Raw genomic sequence first — 15,968 nt, forward strand, 5'->3', positions numbered from 1 at the left:
AGCCTGGGGCTCTGTCCTGGGGCTTTTCCTGTTACGTGAGCAAAGTTTTCAGTGGGTTTCTTTATTATTATTATTATTATTATATTTTTTTTCCATTTCTCTCAGACCTTCTGGAATTTTTTGTTGATTTAGTCCCACCTGGAACTGTACCACACCTATTTGTTGGGGTTGCCAGCCTGGCTGCAGTATGTGTGGTGTGTATAGATCTGCTTCTGCACGTGCATCAACCCCTAATGATGATTTTTTGTATTATTTTTTTTTTACACTGCTTGCAAAGTGCCCTCTGGTTCCAAAGGGTTCCCACCAGAGACACCAGCACAGCTCCACGTGGGGGAGGAAATACCACCACAAACAGAAAACTGGAAGCTGAAGTCCCAGGTCACACAAACAGCCATGCATACGTCCTCCTTTTTTTTTCCTATACCATCAGTTAGGGGGTCACTTCCCAGGGCACAGGCAGCATCAGCTCTGTGCAAATCCTCCCGCTTGCCTCCTCCACCTGTATTTCTAATTTGGAAGTTCTAACCACCACCAGGGCCCTGAGTCTGAAGCAGAAAGTTTGATACACCCAGGCTCCTGCCAGCCCCATCCCACCCACCCCAGCACCAGCTCTCGGGGGCAGTCGGGGCTGGTGGTGCCACTCCTGGTCCTCCTGGGACTGCAGGAGGTGGAGCAAGGGGAGAGGTAAGCTCTAAGGTCAGGTGTCCTCCAAGGTGCTGCATCACTAACCACATCCTCAGGAGACCATGCACAGGGTAATTAAGCTGTAGGGCAATCAAGAGAATGTGCTCATAAGGAGACAAACCCTGAGATAAACCACCCAACAGTGTCTATGGAGGGAATGGATTCAATGGGAAAGGGGGCAGGAATTAGGGACTCAGCTGGTGCAAAATTGGCCTTGGTGGAGCTGTGATGATTTAACACAGCTGAAAACCTGAGCTGAGGTAGGAAGAAGCAGCCAGCAGAGAGACATGGAGACATTTCTCTGCTAGAAGGTGGTGCAGCTTTGGAGCACAGCTCAGGGTTTTTCAGGGCTCCTTTAGACAACAGGAACCAACAAAATCCCATTTTGAGGAGCAGGGTGGATTGCAGACCCCCAGGTGTCCCTCCCCACCAGCATTGGTGTGATCCATGATTGTGTTTGTGTGGTTTGCTCTTGAAGGACATAACACAGTAGGACTTCTTCCCTGTCCCCAGCCATCCCATGGCACCAACCCAGTACCCCACATGGTGGCAGATTCCCATTGCATGTGCAAAAATCCTAAGAACAGTCTGTTGATACATCCAGACCAGCAACCCATCCTGGATCTCCCTTTTGCCAGGCCCAACCATATCAGCTGTCTCCATGTCAAGACAGGGACCTTCAGCAAGCCCTGGTGTGACCACTGACCCTTGAATCTGCTGCCACACCAATTCTTAGCAACAGCAAACCCAACAACAAGCTGATGGATGGTGCAAAGTGCACTGAGGGGCTCTCACCATGGTGGTGCAAGGAGTGGGGCTGAGACCCATGGGCTGGGCACTGAAAAAGGCTGGAGCAGCCAAGGTTTGCAGGCAGTTGGTGTCTGCAGCTGGGGAATAGCTTCAGAAAAGCTCCCCACTCTGGGACGAGCTCTGTGAAAGGAGCAGCTGCCCAGCCAGTGCCCCAGGCTGCAATGTTAAAAGGAATCTGAAACAGCATTGAACTACACCAGGATCTGAGCCCCAGCCCCCTCAGGTCCCTTTCCAAAGCCCCAGCCAGCAAACACAGCCCTGGGAGAGCAGCACTGCTTTTTAGAATTGTGGAGTGGGTTGGGTTGGGAGGCACCTTAAAGATCATCCAGTTCCAACCCCCCTGCATGGGCAGGGACACCTCCCACCAGCCCAGGTTGCTCCAAGCCCCATCCAACCTGCCCTTCAACACTGCCACGGATGGGGCAGCCACAGCTTCCCTGGGCAACCTGGGCCAGGGTCTCCCCACCCTCACAGCCAAGAATTTCTTCCTCAGATCTCATCTCAATCTCCCTTCTTCCAGTTTTAATCCATCCCCATCTTGCCCCATCCCTCCCTGCCCTTGTCCCAAGCCTCTCCCCAGCTTTCCTGGAGCCCCTTCAGACACTGGAAGGTGCTCTAAGCTCTCCCTGGAGCCTTCTCTTTCCCAGTCTTTTAATCAGCAACACCTCATAGATTGGTGCTGACCCTCTGGCTCTACTCACCTCTAAATATTCTGCTCCTGCAGTAGCCAGCTCCAGCAGGACACTCTTCCACCATGGGTCTGTGTACCAACAGAGCTGCTGCTGCTAATTGTCCTTGACACTGGTGCTGCTAAGAGCTTGTAAGCTCTTAGAAGCAGAAAAAGGAGATTGTTAGGTGGTAGGGGTAAGACTGGAAAGCATGAGATGCTGCAGGCCAGTGGGCAGGCTGGAGAACACGTGCAGCAAGAGACCTCCACAGGCATCATTAATCTGGATCCTTTAACTGGGAGTTTGGATGAAGCCTTTTCCATCTGTCTTCAAGGAAGGAGGCCCAGAGCTGCCCCGAGGAGGCTGGAACAGGATGACTGACTACCTGCCCCTGCAAGGCTGGCATCACCTCTCTTGTGATGGTTTCCACCTTCCCTCACTGCCAGCAGCCCCCTGGATGAAGGACACATGTCACAACATGTCCCTGGCCCCTTCCCTCTCCCCTGCTCACTCAGCCCAGCAGCCCCAGGGGAGGATGATTTTCCATTACTGCTTTCAGGCCTTGCTGCTGGTTATTGCTCACCACTGTATCAGCCACCAAAGTTCCCCTGAAAACAGCGAACAGGACACAAATTGCAAATTAGGCTTTAATTAGAAGCTGGCACCTGCTCCCTGACCAAGGCACACAATGAAGATGTCTCCATGTTGCTATGGCAGTCCAGAAACAAGAGTCCTGCTTCAGGACCCTTTGAAGACAAATTTACTCAGCACTATAAACTTGTATGCCAAAGTGATTAACACTTTAATGCTAATATCAAGCTGGAGCAGTCACACACCATTCGTTCATTAGGAGGGATCATTTTTCAACTGTGCCTTATCAGTATGTAAATGAGATTTTTGACTCGGTCCTCGTCTGCTCCCAAAAGTGAATTCACTTAATGAGATTTACATCCCAACGTGACACACGAAGCTGTTCTGGGCTTGATAAGGTGGCCAGATGGGACCTAGGCCCCCAGCACAGCCCTGGCCATCACCTTCCACCTCCCCATCTTCACTGGGCAGCCCCAAAATAAAGCCCTTTGGCCAACCCTAACCCAAAGACCCTTGGTCAGTTCCAACCCAAACCTGATTTTGCTCCCCTTGAGGTATGGGACATCCCATCTGCTCCCACTGCTCTGCTGCTGGAGCCACTGAAGCCCCCAGTGCCAGCACAGAGTCACACTGGGGTAAATGAGGACAAACTCCAGCATTTCTTTACAGTTGGATTCAATGATCCTAAAAGGTCTTTTCCAACCTGAATGGATTCTATGATTCTAAACAAATTCTAGGATCCTTCTCAGCTCGGGCAAGCCCTGCAGATGGGCAAAACAGCTGGTTAAGGGGCTTTCACTGCAAGGAGAGACCTTCAGGAGGTCCTGGCTACCTCCTTAAAATTCCCTCTAGCTTTCCCCTGATTTGTGCCAAAATCCTGATCCTGCTTATGCCTGATGCACACGGGCTCAGGTGCTGCTCAGCTGGGCTAAGGGGAAGAAGGACATTTATTCTCCCCCAACAAGCTGTGCAGCAGTTTTTCACCTGGTCATTTTAGCCAGAAACCTGAGTCTTGTCTCATTGCTTGAGATTTTTCTACAGGCTCCACGGCTCCTGACACCCATTTGGCCAGAGCTGGGTGAGAAGCAGGGGAAAGAGTACTGGGCACTGGTGAGGCCACACCTAGAGTCCTGGGTGCAGTTCTGGGCCCCTCACTGCAAGAAGGATGTCGAGGTGCTGGAGCAGGTCTAGAGAAGAGCAATGAAGCTGGTGAAGGGTCTGGAGAACAAGTCCTGTGAGGAGAGGCTGAGGGAACTGGGATTGTTTAGTCTGAAGAAGAGCAGCCTTGAAAGCCTGGAAATAGACAACCTCAAATTATCACCTGGTCTTAATGAAGCTGTGTTCAGCCTGAGCAGAATTCCTGCTCATTCACACAAATTCCCTGTAACCAGCTCACACACATTATCCAGTGCCAGGACCTGCAGGAGATCCTGGTTTCCTGAGGGAGATTAGGAGGGGAAACCCAGGATATTGTATCAGCACGGGCAGCTAAGGTGCTTCCAAATATCCCAATTAATTCCCAGCTTGACCCAGCATTAAGACACAATAATAGGCCCTTGTAGTACAAGTGCACATGACTGTTAATGCCAGGGAAAGTCCCCAGGTTCCTGGGAAAGCCTTGAGCTGGGCAGCCCTTCACATCCCCCCAGTTCAGTGTTGGTTCCCCGTTCCTGGGTCCAGTTCTAGGGTCCCCATCACAAGAAGGACATGGAGCTGCTGGAGAGAGCCCAGAGGAGGCCCCGGAGATGATCCCAGGGCTGGAGCAGCTCTGCTCTGGAGACAGGCTGGGAGAGTTGGGGTGTTCAGCCTGGAGAAGAGAAGGCTCCAGGGAGACCTTAGAGCACCTTCCAGTGCCTGAAGGGGCTCCAGGAAAGCTGGGGAGGGGCTTGGGACAAGGGCAGGAGTGATGGGACAAGGGGGAAAGGTTTTAAGCTGAAAGGGGAGAGATTGAGATGAGATCTGAGGAAGAAATTCTTTGCTGTGAGGGTGGTGAGAGCCTGGCCCAGGTTGCCCAGGGAAGCTGTGGCTGCCCCATCCCTGGCAGTGTTGAAGGGCAGGTTGGATGGGGCTTGGAGCAGCCTGGGCTGGTGGGAGGTGTCCCTGCCCATGGCAGGGGGATTTGAACTAGATGATCTTGAAGGTCCCTTCCAACCCAAACCATTCTGTGATTCCCTGAAATCCAAAGTGACCCAAGCACCCACCATGACTCCAGTACCTCTGCAGCCTGGCAGAGTTTGGCCTTGCTGATGAAGGATGGAACAGTCAGAGGAGCTGCCCAGGACCTGAGGGGAGGAGTGAAAAATACTAGGCTGGGAATGCCATGGATCCAATTAAACATCTGGTACCTAAAAAAAACCCAAAAACCAACCAGCAGAAGAAAAGGAGATCCAAGTACATGTAGCTCAAGGCCAGGGCTTGAAGAGCCAGGGCTAAGGAAAAAATGGGGCACAGCACAAAGGACAAGGAGCAACACAAACCATCTGCTCCTCAGACTCATCCCACCACCAAGTTTTTAGAGCAGACAGCACCAGTCTCCATGCAGGGCTGGGGTGTTCCCAGGGTGTGTGGTCAACCTGCTCAGCATGGAAAAGCCACGACCCTGCAAAAGAGATGATCCACACTTGTTTTTGTCCAGGGGGTGCAGGGAGAGCCCATGGGATTGTTTTGCAGCTTCAGGAAAAGGGGCACCCTTGGAAACGTGTCATTTTCCCCTCGTTTAACGAGGCTCCTGCAGGGACACAAATATCCACTTCCTTTTCCTCAGCAGCTGGAAGGGAAAACAACAACAAGAAGAAAGTCACCAGGCTGCTGACCCCAGTGAAATTCTTCCTGCAGCCACCAACAGCTCCACACACTTTAGCTGCAGCCCCCTGAGGTCGGGAGGTCACGGCTCTTCCCACGGGTATCCATGTCAGACCCCCCAAAAACCCCCCACTGCCATAAAACAGCAGCTGAAAGAGGAAAGGGGCTTGTTTTTACCTGAGCCTGTCAAAGCCCTGGGGTGCCATGAAAGGGATCAGGAGCCATGTATTTCCAGGAGCAGATTTGTGGCCCTAATGCAGCCCACCCCAAATCCACTCCCTTCCACTAGACACCTTCAAACACCCTGAGAACTGCCAGGGCTGAGGCAGGGGTATCTCAAGACAGGAAGGATGCAGTGTGAGGATGATTCCATAAGGCTGGACAGAAGATGGGTAGGATGGCCAGGACTCAAACGAAGACCCTCCTTCACTACAGCACCAGTCCAGGCTGTCCAAGGGGTGGTGGGATCTCCAACCTTGGTGGCTTGAGGTTTTCAAGACCCTGAAATACTCCATCCCCATCAAATTCACATTTCCCCCATTGAAATCCTTTAGTCACACAGTTTTTACCTCTCCCACCAGCCCAGAACCACCAGCCAAGCAAAATGCTGCCCAGACCCAAGCAGGTCTCACAAGGAATTTCTTGCAGCCAGGGCCAAACTCCAGCTAATACAACAGAACAAACCAGCTGCCAAACACCCCCATGTGGGTATTAACCCTAGAAAGCCAAAGTTAATTAAGCCTCTCACTGGCAAAAGCTTGTCATGCTTTTGTGCACAGCTGTGAGGAGGCTTTCCATGCTCCCACTGCAGCAGCATGCAAGACCATCCTCCACACCAGAGAGCCCAAAGCAGCCCAGGTTGCAGTTCCCACACACAGGGAGACCCAGAGCCAAGGATCTGACCCTTCTCCTCAGTCAAACCCTCATCTCCAGCCTCCTGTTCAGGTGAAGCCCTGGAAGGGTTTGCAACTCTGACTTTTCCCACTGGTATTGAGCAACCTCCCCCCAGGACATCTGTCCATTGAACTGCTCTAAACTCACTTCTTTCCAAGAAATGTTATAATTTATGTAAGTCTGAGAAAAGCATTTATGAGATGCCTTCACTTTCCCAGATCAGGACACTTATCCTAAGTTAGATTTTAATTTGGTTAAAGTTCATACATTTAAATAGAGTTAAAACTGACAACAGAAAAACTATATTGATGGGTATTTTGTTCACTTAAGTGTCATCCACTGTCATGGCAAGTACTACACCTAAGTCCTCAGCCAGGACAGCCCATCTGCAGGTCCCAAAAAGTCTCCAAACCACAGAATCCCAGACTGGTTTGGGTTGGAAGGGACCTCAAAGATCATCTAGTTCCAACCTCCCTGCCATGGGCAGGGACACCTCCCACCAGACCAAGTTGCTCCAAGCCCCATCCAACCTGGACATGAACCCTTCCAGGGAGAGGAAATTTTGAGCATTTTATTGTAAGCAAGATCCTCTGTAGCATCACAGAGAGATTCACTTGCATTTTAAGCCACTAGAAGAAAGAATCTTACACTGGGGACTTTAAAAAATCCCAGAAGGCATCAGGTGTCAAAAATGCATTTGCCCTGGAAGGAGTCATGGGTGTAACTTTGTAGGTTGCTAATCCACCTAAAAGCTGAAACACAAAGTTTTGAGGTGCAAAAGAACGTGTTCTGGGTCTTCCTGGTGCAGAATTGGTCTTGTTTCCTGTTGAGGTCTGTTCCTGCTGAAGTTCTACTGACACCGAATGTTTAGAATCAGCTGCAGGACCTTTCATCACTGGTTCCAGTTGAGCGTTTTCATCCACTTGTTGTTTAGAAGGAATTACCTATAACAGATCCAATAGCAAACCCTATGGGGATTTGGTCTGGGCAGCCAGGGGCTCATTCACCCAGCCTGAGGGCAGGTGCTGCCCAGGTCCCTTTGCAGAGATCATCTGCAGCATCTTCATCCCTCAGCTTCCTCAGCCCCACTGATCATCCCCTCCTGCCCCCTGTCCCCAGCCACCCACCTCCAGCCCCAGCACACTGCACATCCAGGTCTCCACCCTTCTGCAAATCCCACCAGGACTTTGCATCCTGAAGAGACAAAATATCTCTGATTTAGGGGGGGAAAAAAAATACTAATAAAAATTAAAACTTGGGGCTTACATGGCAGGCAAGAGCAGCCCACGTGCAGAGCACACGTGCACTTCTCCAGGTGCAGGACCTTGCACTTGGCCTTGTTGGATCTCCTGCAGTTCACACAGTTTGATTCCTTAATCAATCAACAGCCTGAAGCAAAAAGACCATCAGCAGGGGGTACACACACTGTCCCTGGCTGCCCACAAATGCAGGAAGGAGCAAGGTGTTTATTTCCAAATTCAGGGGCGGGGGGGAAAACCTTCAAACCCTTCTGTCCCAGGCACATCATTTCCATTGTGCCCTGTGACCATCAGAGATGTCATCACACCACTTGATGGACACGCACGAGGGAGCCAATTGTGTTCCTGACCTCCTGAGTCCAGGATGCTCCCTGGCACCACTGGCCTTGGCCAAGGAGGGATGGGAATGTAGTATCCACCCACGTGCATTTTGAAGGTGCCAAACCTGCTCCTGGTGGAGGAAGGTTTCCTTCCCTGGCAGAAGTCCTGCTGGTTGGGCCCCGCTGGATTTGACACCCCGGTACAAAGTGCCAGTGCTGGAAGGACACGTGGCAGGCACAGAAACTGCAAGTGAGGTTGTTGCCACCTGCTCCTGCACAATGCCAATGGCATCAATGCAGGACAAGGGGACAACCCCACCACAGCCAACTGCTGCCCACCTGCTGGGAGCCCAGCAGCTGAACCTGCCCAGCATGGATGCTCCCACCAGGCTGTGGTGCCTGGGGGAAGAGTGTCCCACCTGGAGCGTTGGATCCTGCTGGGATCATCCCACAGGCAGCCCCTTCCATGGGATGCAAAGTGACTGTCTCCTCTCCTGGGTTATAAAAACTCATTAGCAAAAAAAACAACAAACAAAACAAAACAACCCTCAAACAAGATGTTTCTATAGACAGTTGAGACAATTAATACAGACAATGAGAAAGACACCAAGGGGCTGGAGCGTGTCCAGAGAAGGGCAAGGGAGCTGGGGAAGGGGCTGGAGCACAAGTGTGAGGAGGAGCAGCTGAGGGAGCTGGGGGTGTCCAGCCTGGAGACAAGGAGGTGAGGGGAGACCTGCTGGCTCTGCAGCTGCCTGGGAGGAGGTTGGAGCCAAGGAGGTCGGGCTCTGCTCCCAAGGAACAAGGGATGGGACAAGAGGAAATGGCCTCAGGTTGTGCCAGGGGAGGTTTAGATTGGATCTTGGAAACAATTTCTTCCCCCAAGGGCTGTCAGGCCCTGGCCCAGGCTGCCCAGGGCAGGGGGGGAGTCCCCATCCCTGGAGGGGTTTCCAAGCCCTGTAGATGTGGTGCTGAGGGACATGGGGCAGTGGTGGCCTTGGCAGGGCTGGGGAATGGTTGGACTTGGTGATGTTAAAAGCCTTCTCCAACCAAAAGAATTCTATGATTCTATATATCAATTAAATTGCTCTTGATGTCAGAGCAGCCAGTGCTGCCCTCACAGGGCTGGCAATTCCAGCCATTGAGTAGAGCAGTCAGCACACAACTGTCCTACCTCGAGCCCTACAATTAGTCAAAGCATTAGGATACAATTTAAACCCCTCATTTACAACTGCTACACACTCCAGGAATCATGGCAGGGGGTTGGCTAATTCCAGGGAAGGAAAGAAAGTCCTAAGCATGACATGAGGCTCAGCCTTCCCTCCTGTGAACCACCCACCCTTTAACACCTGGGCTCACTGCCCAAATATTGAAGACCAACCAAAGTCCATCACTGACTTCTCCCATCCACCTCCTGGAAAAGGAGAAAGAGCTGAGGGTGACCTGTGTCCCCGGGACTGTGCAGGGCAGGAAAATGCCAAGCAGAGTCATGATGTGCTGCAGAGCCCTGGTAATGATGAAGTTTGGGAGACGCCAACAATCAAGCCCATTGAAAGGACTACAAGGGTTTCAAAGTGTTTCCTCCCAACCATGTGACAGCAAATTGTTCAGGAGTAAAGGGCTCTTAATTCAAATGCTCGTTGTCATGGGGATGAGAGAACACCCCTCCTATTCAGGGATGCCACACAAGCAGCCCACTATGTGCTACAATAGGCTGCTTAGTTCAAGCTACACGGTCTAAAGAGCCAAAAAAAGGGGAAAAAAACCAACCAGGAGATTAGTATCAGTGCTGACCTTCCCCAGCACAGCAGAGCTGAAGGGCCAGAGGGTAACAGGGTTAGAGGAAGAGCTGAGAGGGCAGAGATGAATGGATGGATGGCTGGAAGTGGGAAGCAGGTCACTGCAGCTCGTGGTCTCATGGTGTTGGTGAGGTTCATCCCTGTCATGCAGGCAGGAGTTTCTTTTTAATCCTAAAACGTCTCCTGCAAGGTCACCTTCTTCTCATGCTGGAGCTGGAAAGTGTCCTGGACACTGTCAAGCTCAGAACCTCAGACTGGTTTGGGTTGGAAGGGACCTTAAAGTTCATCCAATCCCAACCCCCCTACATGGGCAGGGACACCTCCCACCAGCCCAGGTTGCTCCAAGCCCCATCCAACCTGCCCTTCAACACTGCCAGGGATGGGGCAGCCACAGCTTCCCTGGGACAACTGACTGAAGGAGCACCCATGAGCCCTGAGGAGATGCTAAATCTGATTTCCCGGTGTCTGCCAAGGACAACCTGCTTCAAACTCCTGTCACCCAGAGTGGCATCTGAACCCAGCTCGCACCAGGAAAAAGGGCAGCACCTGCTCACCCAAATCAAACCCCAGTGAGGGGGAAACTGCTCAAAGCTGCCAAATTTGAGGGTAAAATCAGCTGTGGCACCAGCAGCTGCTGCACCAGCTGTTCACTCACCTTCTGCTCACAAGGGCCAGGGAAACATCTGTACCAAATATGAAATCACTTCCCAGGAGCTGGTAAAGCACCCTAGGAGTTTCTGGAACAAATCTCACAGGTTTTGGGAGCTTTGTTCACATCTGGAGTTGCAAACCCAGAGCAGAGAGTTGGGTTGGATTTAACAGTGGATCCCTGCAAGTGCATCTGGTTAATGAGTGGATCTCCTTTCCTTAGGACATCAAAGCAAGGTGGGATCCACAGGGAGCTGGATACACTCATGGATGGCTTCTAAATACATGGAAACCACAGGTTGCTCAGGACACCTACCAGCAGTTGGGAGAACACTGTTACATCTCTGCCCTGTGCTGGCAGCTGCTGGAGATGGGGCAGGGGCCTCAAGGGGCTCCTGCTTGAAAAGCCTTTTTTTTTTTCTTGTAGGTGAAGCACACACCCCCCCCCCCAAATCCTCAGGGGGCTGGAAGGTCTGTGATGGCACTGGAGAGCCACGGTGCCCCCACTGATGGCTCCCTGCCCACTCCTGCTGAAGGCATCTCTGAAAGCAACCAGGGCTTCACGCTGCAGGAGATGAGGGGGCACGACAGCTTCATTGTTTCCCTGGATGAGGAAGGAGGAAAAGCCACCACCTTCTTGCGTGGGAGCAGTGCTGAAGGGGGAGAAGAGACTTGCCAGACAGATGACTCATTTCCATTGCCACCTCCTCCCCCCAGTGCTAAACCTCCTCAGAAAAGGAGAACAGGAGGCAAACCTTCCATTTCCCCTTCAGGATCCCTTCTCTGCCTGTGAGAGGAGGAAAAAAAGAGGTGCAGTGATGGGGCACAAGCTCTGAGAGCATCGCCCTTGGCTGCAGACTCAGACAACACCAGCAGCTCCCCATGACTGTGATGTCTCAGCCCAGGGTTTCCCCAGCAGAAGCATCCCAAACCAAGAGGATGGGAGGCAAGCATGCAGCATGTCCCAACCCCCCAAAACAAGCTCCACAGCAGCCCCCAAATGCAGACTCCATGCCCTGATGCATCTCTAGCTGCTGCAGGTTGGATGTTGATGAGGAAAATCTCTCTCCTCATTACCAAAAGCAGTGGAAATGGCAAGAGGAAGGGTTGTGAAGCCCCCAGGTGCTCTAGCCCTTACTCCCACCTTGGGAGAACAGAGAGGGACAGCTCACACCAATCCCAAATTCCCTTCCAGGCAGCTGCAGATCAGCCAGGCCAACCCCCCCTGCAGGGCTGCAGCCAGGGCTGGGGTCCCCAACACAGGAAGGACATGGAGCTACTGGAAAGAGTCCAGAGGAGGCCACAAAGATGATCCCAGGGCTGGAGCAGCTCTGCTCTGGAGACAGGCTGGGAGAGTTGGGGTGTTCAGCCTGGAGAAGAGAAGGCTCCAGGGAGACCTTAGAGCACCTTCCAGTGCCTGAAGGGGCTCCAGGAAAGCTGGGGAGGGACCTGGGACAAGGGCAGGGAGTGATAGGACAAGGGGTGATGGATCAAAACTGGAAGAGGAGAGATTTAGATTAGACATTAGGAAGAAATTCTTTGCTGTGAGGGTGGTGAGACCCTGGCCCAGGCTGCCCAGAGAAGCTGTGGCTGCCCCATCCCTGGCAGTGTTGAAGGGCAGGTTGGATGGGGCTTGGAGCAACCTGGGCTGGTGGGAGGTGTCCCTGCCCATGCAGAGCTTTGGAACTAGATGGTCTTGAAGGCCCCTTCCCACCCAAACCATTCTAAAACATATACATATATAACCCATATAGCTTGGAGAACTAGTTCCTCACTTGCAGTTAATGCTGCCCAAGGAAGGCTAGATCCAAGCATGATTTTTTGCTCACATTTTGCTTAGGATCCAGACTTACTTTACGCTGCCTAAACCCACATTTCAGGCTCAGCCTTTGCTGTGGTGTCAGCTCTCCTGGCCCCATGGCCCATGATCTGCTGCTGTAACAGCAACTGGCACCAACAGGACGGGACCTCTGAGCTGCAGGAGCTGGTGTTCATCTCCACAGCTCTGTTTGCTGCTGACAAAACCCAGCTGGGGAGGGGGGTGTCTCCTGTTAATAAGCTGCATGTGCACCACAGCACTGATGTATTTTTAATAAATATTCTCTTTTAAAGGGCCACATATGTACTCTGTGCTAATCCGCTCGTTACGAGAGGGCAGGGGTGCTCACCAGGGCCCATTTTCATATTCATGGCTGGTGTGTCAGATCTTGTGCTTCCTGAAGGGGAGAGATGATGAGAATAATAAAGACTAGCTGTGCTAATTATTGTCTTCCTGCAAGTTTAGAGGATGGAGGTGCATCACTTCAGTGAAGAGAAACGAGGAGTGATAACACAGTGACAGAAAAACCTTTTCTCAGTCAGTCTCTCTGGAAAGGGGAGGCTGCTCCTCCCCTTCCCCTGTCCCCCATCACCAACCTCCTCTAGGATGGGCATGGGCAGGGACACCTCCCACCAGACCAGGCTGCTCCAAGCCCCATCCAACCTGCCCTTCAACACTGCCAGGGATGGGGCAGCCACAGCTTCCCTGGGTAACCTGGGCCAGGGTCTCACGACCTGCACAGTGAAAAATTCCCTCCTAGTATCTAACCTAAACCTCCCCTCTTCCAGTTTAAACCATTATGTCTCATCCCATCCCTCCCTGCCCTTGTCCCAAGCCCCTCCCCAGCTTTCCTGCAGCCCCTTCAGGCACTGGAAGGTGCTCTAAGGTCTCCCTGGAGCCTTCTCTTCTCCAGGCTGAACACCCCAACTCTCCCAGCCTGTCTCCAGAGCAGAGCTGCTCCAGCCCTGGGATCATCTCTGTGGCCTCCTCTGGACTCTCTCCAACAGCTCCATGTCCTTCTTGTGTTGAGGGCTCCAGAGCTGGCTGCAGCCCTGCAGGAGAGGTCTCCTCAATGATGCATTTGGACATACATGATGTGTACATGAATATACATCAGACAGGAGCCCCAAATGGCACAAGATGTGCAGAAAGGAGTCATGGTGGGACCCTCTCCTGGTCTCAGTCCCACAGGATTTGCTGCAGCTACAGGGGATGGAAACACTTCAGCATCCAAAAGGAGCCAAGACTGGTTAAACAACCCTGCAAACAGAGACTTGCCAAAAAAAAGCATCAATTATCACAAGATTCATTACAAACTCACCCCAACAAACAACAACAGGAGTCCCAGAGCAAGGAAAACCCTGAGACAGCCTTCCTGCCTGCACAGCCCCCCAGCAGCAACGTGTGTGTTTCGACACCCCTGTGTTCTGCAAAGCTCTGCACAAGACACCTCTCAGCAAGCAGGCAGGGTGCCAGACCAAGAGGGCTCTGCCACGCGCTGCAAGGGGACATGGGGACACTGCCACCAAGCCACACAGCAGCCCCATGTCCCCCCAAAACCAGCACAGAACCCAGCACCCTCCCCCGCCAGGAAGAAGAGGTGCCATGGGTGCACATACACATATAAAATATAGATAATATACAAAATACACAATAAATCAAAGGTATATATTGTACACAAATACACGTGCTCACATACAGAAGTTTCCATTCCCCAGGAGTCCCTTTTTCAGGCTTTTTCCCTACAAACACTCACTGGAGAGAGGAGCTGGGTTCTGCCCCCACAGCAGTCACGTGCTGCTCTTGCTGCTTTTTCCTCCTCAGGGATCAAAAGGCCTTTCAGGGAAGAGCAGGATCAGTTTCCCCTCATCTCAGCAGGGGAAATGTGAAGCTCAGGGTGAGGAAAGGCCTTGCTGGGCTGGGAACAGGGCCAGATCCCACTGCTGTCACTGCAGCCATCAGGTTGCACAGGCTCTGTAACCCAAGCCTGCCACTCCACTGCAGAAGCAAGCTGGAGATTTAGGAAAAACATCCTATAGGAGGCAATTTACTGCTTGGGAGTCAAAGTCCTGCTGTTCTTGGCTTTATAAACCCAGGCACACAGGACATACAAACCCGGGCATTTGCAAAGCTCCTGTTCTTCACAATGTCTAACAACCAGTGGGAGGTTGGTGGTCCCATTCAGACTTGCTGAAGATCCAGGAAAACATCCCAGGGGAAGCAGCACTTGGAATTGTGGCTGCTGTGCTTCCTCAGCCTATTTCCCACTGCATCCACTGAATTAATGACCAGGACTGGTGCTGCCAACACCAACCCCCTCCCTCTGCTCCTGAAATATTGATTTTAAAGAATTCTATCCCAGCTCCTGATGAGGCTCAGGCTGTTTCCAGCAGGGCTGGATTAGGACAAGCCTATTTGCTGAAGCAAGAGACATCAGGTCTTCAAGGAGGGCCCCAGGCCAGAGAGAAAGGGCTGGCTCTGAACCCAAGCTTTGAAAGGGTCTCAGGGTATTTGTGCTTCAAGCCTGGTTTAGGAGGTGATGGGGTGTTGTTTTATCCAAATATATCCTGTGAGAACATCACAAGAGTAGGAGGCCACCCACCTCCCCAGGCCTCCATCCACTTCAGAGCTTCTGGTCCCACAGCACTATAAAATGGGACTCCTGGGCTGTATTTGATGGAGACTTCTTAATACAAGGAGCTGCTGATGGCCAGCCTGGAGAGCAAAAGCCCACTGGGACCTCTCAGCACATCGGAGCTGGATACTAACCCTACATCTCCAGAAATGAATAGGATGCAATTTCTGAGCCTAAACCCTGAAGCTGTTTGCCCAGCCACATCCCCCATCCAGGCAAGCACTGAGAGGGGCTGCAGCCAACGCCGCTCGGGGGGTTGTGTGATGGGTGCAGTGGGGCTGAGGATGAAGTTTAGGGGCTGGGGGGGGACCACAGATGCACAAAAGCAACTTTTAATGCCCAAGGAACTGAGGTGTGAACCTGCCCTTTAACACAGGAGGGTATTTACCAAGGTCTGGCCTTTGTCCCTGTGGTGCAAGAACATGGAGCACCGTGGAAGAAAGAGTGGAACCCCAAACATCCTCAGCAACACAGACCAGGCCCTGCTTGAAGACCTGCATTTCCCCCAGTTTAATTAGCTCCTCAACAACGCAGAGCCAGCTTCCCCAGGAGCCTGAAGAGGTATTTTTAGGCACAACTGCTCCAAAAATAGAAGCATCCCCACAGGAAGCTGAAAACAGCCACTGAGGAGCCACGTGCAGGTTGAGCTGTGGATGCACCAGCTGAAAGCACAACCTGCAGCTGACCCAAGCACGGGGGACACCAAAACAGGCTCCCTTCAAGCAGGGACCTCAGCACCTTCCCAAACACATGCTTGTGAAAATGAATAAATTATAAAAAAATAATGAGTCTTTCGTGCAGATCTGGATCACGCCCCACCTGATCCACCCCAGAAGGACCATGGTTTCTCCTGGACATTGGCTGAAGGACACTGACACACACAGCAGGCAGGAGCTGCTCAGCAAAGGCTGGTGGCAGCAGGACAGCCTTGGTCTCTGGATGATGGAGGTGGGCTTGGAGAGGAGAATCCTCCTGGCTGCTTGGTTCAGGTTGTTTGGCAGAACTCTTCCCAAGCTGTTGTAAATCATCACTCCAGGCATTT

Source organism: Apus apus, chromosome 5, assembly GCF_020740795.1.
Source record: "Apus apus isolate bApuApu2 chromosome 5, bApuApu2.pri.cur, whole genome shotgun sequence".
Lineage (NCBI taxonomy): Eukaryota > Metazoa > Chordata > Aves > Apodiformes > Apodidae > Apus > Apus apus.